The sequence below is a fragment of the Physcomitrium patens genome, chromosome 4, assembly GCF_059467195.1.
Source record: "Physcomitrium patens ecotype Gransden chromosome 4, ASM5946719v1, whole genome shotgun sequence".
Taxonomy (NCBI): Eukaryota; Viridiplantae; Streptophyta; class Bryopsida; order Funariales; family Funariaceae; genus Physcomitrium; species Physcomitrium patens.
In genome coordinates, this window is record NC_143413.1 from 11814724 (window position 1) to 11822073 (window position 7350).

The window sequence follows — 7350 nt, forward strand, 5'->3', positions numbered from 1 at the left end:
ATTTTTCACAATTTAGGTGAATTATAAGATCAATCCAATAGTTCAAAAAGGAGATAGTAGTACTAGAAGTTCAAAATTTAGATTGGAGTAGGAAGATGGCGAATATCCAAGCAGAATTTAGGATTGATCTTCTATTTGGCAAGTTTGATCTATTTCAAACTTTGTTTATTTATTGCCAACTTAGTTGTTGAGAAGTGTGTAAAATCTTAAGTAAGATCAACAATATAATCAATAGATATTGAGGTTCTAAACTATCTTAGGGTTAAATTAATTATATTAATATTTGATTTAAAATTTAGAGATTGATTAGGATTTAGGATTTGTTTAGTATTTAAGATTATTTAGAATTTAATTAAGATTTAATTTAGGATTTAATTAATAATTATTAGAATTTTAACTATAATTAAATTAATATTTGGTTAGAATTTATTTAAGATATATTTAGGATTTTATTCTAATACTTATTTTTAATTTCTTAAGGATTTCTTTATGCTTCTTTTATAATTTTTTAAAGATTTTTTTGGATTTAATTAAAGCTTGATTAGTATTATTAAGGTTTAATTAGAATTATTTAAGATTCTATTAGAGTTAAAATTTTGTGGTTGCAATTTTCTTTCTACTTTTCATAGCTAGATATTTGATGCATTCTCAAGGAAGACTTCATGTAATATGAAAATGCTTCCTTGAATCTAAGACTTCTTCCATTTCAATTCTTAATTATTATCCACTTCTATAGGAAGAAGTAGTATTTCTCTTCTTTCCAAAATATTCATAATCTTATATGGCTCATAAAGAAATACATAGAATATGGGATGGAACTTTATAGACTTTGATAGATGTAATTGATAAGTAATAAGATTGACTTATTTATAAATAAAAAAAGATTTAAGCTTATAATAGTCCAACTTATCACAAAAATAAGTAGTCTTGATATTACAATAAAATAATTATATCTTATCACCTGTATTGAATTGTGATTATTTTTTGTGATAGGAATCCGCATTGATTTTTTTTTATTCTTGAGCTTCCTTTAACTATGCCTTTATTGTTGCATATAGCTCTAATAAACAATTTGTCAAATCTTTTGTTGCAGAATTATTTATTTTTGAAAATTCAAAAGTATTAAGTTGTAGATGATAACTTATAATTAACAAAAAAAAAAGTGTTTGTTGAATAGAAGAATATATCAAATTATTGTATACAAACTCTGCCAATAGTAAAAGAGTTATTTAATCATCTTCATGATAATTCATAATATACCTCAAATATTACTCCAAAACTTGATTCATTTGTTTTGTTTATGTATCAATTTGAAGATAAAAAGATAAAAAGAGCTTTATACTGACGTTTAAAATTTTGAAAAGAGTTCTTCAAAATTTTGATATAAATTGAGTCTTTCTAACTAATATAATATCTTTGGGCAATCTATGATAGAAATAGATGTTGTCAAAAAAAATCTTAATTATTTCTTTATATGTGATGGATTTTGTACATGGTATGAAATGTGCCATCTTAGTTAAACAATCTACTATCATAAATATAAAATCATATGAACTTGAGACTACAATATCCATAATAAAATCCATAGAAACAAAAGACCATGGTTGTTTTAGAATAGATAATGGTTAAAGAAGTCCATAAGATCAATGACAAAGAGTTTTTGATCTTGAATAAATATCACATAAGTGCATAAAGTTGTAACATGCTTGAAGAATACATAAACAAGCTTCTTCTTTTAGAATATATAAGCAATCTTCAAAATATAATAACTTTTTTTAATAAAAATTTAAAAGTAGCATGAAACTTAAAAGAAGCATTTTTGATATCATGAAGAAAAAAATTAATAGACATACTTAATTGGATTTATTTGACAAAGGTCAAATCAACAATCAATATTGATTTTATTGCTCAAATGTGAAAATACTTTGGCTTGAAGAAAATTATTCTTTATTGATCAAAAGATTTATTTTATTCTTTTGGTATAAGATAAGAATGTCTAGAAAGGGCGTCTAATAAACCTTGCTATTTTTTGAATCGATAAGTGATCTTAAAATTAAATCTTAATAAAGACATGTTCCAACAAGCTTTGCAATGATTCAAACCACGTATCAACATGAAGTATTCAAGGTTCTTATAATCCATATACATAGTGATTGGTCACAAGGTAGCTCCTAGATGATGACACCATTCTTCAAATGAATCCAAAATTATAAGAAGTTCTTTGTCATGGAACTCATAATTAATCTCAATTGCTAAAAATTTTGTAAAATAGAAAACTATCAAGTGGAGCTTGTCATCTACTTCTATTTGTGACAAAACAACATACGTAGCAAAATTCGATGCATTTATTTTCATAAAGAATGCCTCAAAAAAATTGAAGCAATATAAGATTGATATAGAAATAAATGCTATTTTTAAGGCTTCAAAAGATGCTTCAACTTCATTGCACCATTCAAGTTTGTCTTTTATATACCAGACAAGTAAAAAGAGCCTCAATTTGAAAAAAAAATCTTAGTGAAGGTCTTATAATAATTAAAAAATTCTAAAAGATATTACACATCTTAAACTATTTTTGAGATCTTTCAATCCATGAGTGTCTGAATCTTCTTAAGATCTATCATAAGACCATTATTTAAAATGATATATTCTGAGAAGTTAATTTGAGTAGTATAAAATACATACTTTTTTATCTTTGCTTATAATCATGCATCTTTTAATTTTTGTAACATAAGACAAAAATAAACTACATATTCTTTTGTATTCTTAGAATAAATTAAGATATTGTCTAAATATCAAATAATAAAATCATCAATAAATTTATAAAAGACATCATTTATTAGATGTTTAAAAGTAGTTAGTATATTTATAAATCCATAAGATATGATATTATATTCAAAATATCTATATTTGGTTCAAAAAGTAGTCTTCTGTTCATTTTTTTTTTATTCAGATCAAGTTGTATATTCCTTATAGATCTATTTTTATATAAATCTTTGCTTGGTTGAATTGATTAAAAATCTTAAAATTAGAAATAAGAAATACCTATTCTTAATGGTAATCTTATTAAGTCTTTGATAATTTACACACATCTGCAAAAATCCATCATTTTTCTTCACAAATAAGATAGGAGCTCTTATTTGAGATTTCAAATGGAATATGAAGTTTTTGGCAAAATTCTTATTAATGTATACCTTTAATGCAGCAAATTTATTTTGCAATAAGTTGTAAATTGGTCCAAATGGTGGTTGAGGTCTTTCTTACAAATCAATTGAATAATCATAAGGTCGATGCTCTAAAAATAAATCTATATTTTTCTTTTCAAAGACAACCTAAAAATCTTGATATCAATTAGGAATACTACTTGATGTCTTTTTAATATCAAAAAAAGACATGGCATATATAAAAAAGACAATCATTTTTTGGTTGCTTACATAAAAATTCTTGTACCTTCTAATAAAGATTTGGATGCATTAAACTTATGTATTTCTATTTGAGTAACAAGATTTTGGATTAAACTACCAAAAAATTAAGATTATAAGAAATTCAATCTATTTATAGATTATATTTTTTTAACCACAATAATCCTAAAATAATCAAATTAGAGGAAGATTTTATAATATCAAATATTATTATGCTATTATATTCTTTAATTGCTATATCTAAAGAAATAATTTTATAAATAATATCTTTAGAAGACAACAAATGACTACCTGTAACTTCTACATGTATGAATTTAGTTTTCTTGACTAAAATTATTTCTTATTTTCTGACAAAGTCTTTATCTATAAAAACAGGTTGTGGCTCCTAATTCTAATAATGCAAAGACTTTGTGATTTTTAGGTCCTAAACATATATCTATTATAAAATAAGGTAAGGGATCTGAAGAGAGAATAGGATCTTTATTAGGTGTTGCATATGATTTTAGCTGCATAATCTCTATTATAGCTGGAAAAACTTATTTTTCAATATATTATCTTTTTTGGCAATTGTGCTCTTTATTTTGTGATTACGTTGCTTTTTTGGATAATATTGAGCAATGCACTTAGTTTCTCCATAATATAAGTATAAATCTTTTTAACAACATTGAGTCTTTTTTTACTTTGTGAAGAATTAAAAATATACTATATCAATTTATATTAATTTTAGCTTTGTAAATAAGTTTCTAAAAACTTAAGAGCTGCCATCATTATGTAATTTATTCTTTTTTAGCCAATTCTTTATTCTTGACGTCTTTCAAATAATCAATTATTGCATGCAATTACTTGATTAATAAATTATTTTAAAGAATCGATTTTTGACAGTATCCTTCAATTTATATCAAAATTGATTGATAAGAGCTTTGTCATTCCAATCCATGTTACAAGTAAGGTTTTGAAATTTAACATCATATATGGTGGTTGATCGTGATTCTTATCATAAAGATAAGAGCTTGATTTTTTACTACCTTTTTTCAATCACTTTCTCTAAATGTGGTCGTAAAAACTTCTAAAAATGAATTCAAATCATAAAGAAGTTATGAATCTTTTTTTATAAGATTTATAAATTAAGAGAGGGTACTTCTAGATAGAAGTGCATTTATGAATCCAACTTGAATAAATCTATTAAGATATTGGAAAGGATGCAATTTTAAATAGATCTTGGTTTGTTGCAAAAAAACCTTTAAATTTTAATCTTATTCCATCAAATTTTTTGAATATACTAATCCTTCTTCCTATCATACTTATAAAAGAAAAACTTCTTAAATTTGGTTGTAAGATTGATCTACTTACTTCTTTCAATTACACAACTTCTTCAGATAAATTCTTTCATATACGTAGGATTAGTGTTTCCATAGTTGGGATTAGTGATGCATGAAATTTCTACTCTAAGAATATTAATAAGTTTGTGAAGTTCTATAATAGTTGCAAATCTATTCTTACTTTCTTCAAGAATAGCATCTATGATTTTTTTTGTATATTTCAAATAGCTTAAAAATCTACAAATCAAATTAGAGGAGGATAATTTACACCCTCTAGTATCAAATAAAAATTTCTACAAAAAAGGATAATTTTATCTCTTTAAAAAAAAACAATGCAAGAAAATTAAATAATTTATTTAAAGATGGATAATTTGTAATCTTTAAAATATAGCAATAGAAGAGGATTAATCTACTCACTTTTGAAATAAGACAAGAATAATAAGTTAGTACTATTATCAAATTTTCAAAGATATGAATTTTTTTTAAAAAAAATCTTGCTTGTGTCACTAAAAAGAACTAAAAAATCATTCATAGATGATATAATATTAAATTGGAATGGCTATTGCCAAAGATAAGAAGATTAGAAAGTCATGAAATAAAACTATGGACTAAAAAGACATTGACAAGAGTATACAAGGCTTCACTCTTGCATCTATATATACTTTTTAACTAGGATCTATATGATGATATTCTATAGGACCTCTAAAATGTGTTTACTTTGCAAGATACGAATCTTAACTTGTAAGATAAGTTTTTTATATAAATACTATATAATTAGCTTATTTTATAAGCTATTAATACATATATTATATGTTTAATTTTTTGACCAAGTTTCTAATTTATTAATAAACTAAAAAAAAATATAAAATCAAAGTAACATCTATGAAGCTTCTAAATATTTTTAAAAAATATTATGAAATAAATCTATTTTTATCTATTTCTACTTAAATATATAAATAAATACTAATATAAATATGTATGTCCATGACATAAGGTTTGATTAAAGTGTTATTAGGATTTGATGAAGGTTTAGTATAATATTTGATTAAAAAAAAATTAGGATTTGGTTAATATTTTATTATGATTTATTTGAATTTGATTAAGATTGGTTTATAATCTCATTTGAATTTATTAAGAATTAAAATAGAATTTTATTAGGATTAAATTTAAATTTTATTAAATTTTATTTAAAATTATATTAAAATTTGATTAGAATTTAATTATAATTTTTATTTTTATAATTTTTTATTATATATATATATATATTTTAAGATTAATTTATGATTTTTTAATGTTTTTTTATAAATTCTTTTAGATTATTTTAAAACTTAATTAAAGATTGATTAATATTATTTTAATTTATAAAATTTATATAAAAATTTTAATTTTATAATTTAAATTATGATTTAAATTATGATTTAAAAATTTTATATATATAATTTTAATTTAAATCATAAAAATTAGGATTCTATTAGAGTTGTTAGGATCTTCTTGTTGCAAGTTCTATTTTATCTTCCACCACCAAGGGCGTAGTGCATTTTTAAGCAAACTTCACAAAATATAAAAATCCAATACAAAATTGGTACAAAAATAAATGCTATCTTTAAAACTTCAAAAGATACTTTAGCTTCTTTACTTTACTCAAGTTTGTCTTAACATATCAAATGCATAAAAAAAAACCATAAGTTGAAAAAAAAATTGATGAATATCCAATAATAATTAGTAAATATTAAAAATATTGTATATGTCTAATTATATTTGAAATCTTTAAATTCATGATAATCTAAATTTTCTAAAGTTCTATTATAAGGCCATCATCTAAAATGATATATTTTAAGAAATCAACTTGAATAGTATAAAATATACACTTTTTCAACTTGGGCATGTAATCTTACATCTCTTAGTTTTTACAATATATGACAAAGATGAAGTTCAAGCTTTTCTATATTCTTAGAATAGATTAAAATATCATTCAAGTAATAGATAACAAAGTCATTGAAAAACTCACGAATGACATCCTTTATTAGGTTTTGAAACATAATTGATGCATACATAAGTCCAAAAGATACAATATTATATTCAAAATATCCATAATTGATTTGAAATACAGTTTTTTATTCATTTCTTTCTTTAATGCATATTAAGTTGTATGCTCTTCGTAGATCTATTTTGATATAAATCTTTTTTTGATTGAATTGATAAATAAGTCCTAAAATCAAAGATAGAGAATACCTATTCTTGATAGTGATATTATTGAATTCTTAATAATTCATACACATCTATAGAGATCTATCTTTTTTCTTCACAAATAAGATAAGAAATCTTACTACAGATTTATAATAGGGTATGAAGTTTTTAATCAAGTTTTTATCAATATATTATTTGAATATAGCCAACTTCTTCTATAATAAGCTATAGATTGATTCAAATAGTGATTTTTTTCAAATGTAGCTATGAAGAATTCTAATAATGAATTTAAATCATAGAATAGTTGTTAATTCTTTTTCATCAAAAATAAAAATCAAAAGAGAGTATTTCTAGAAAAAATTTCATGTATAAATCCAACTTAAGTAAATCCATTAAAATATAAAAAAAGTTGTAATCTTAGTTAG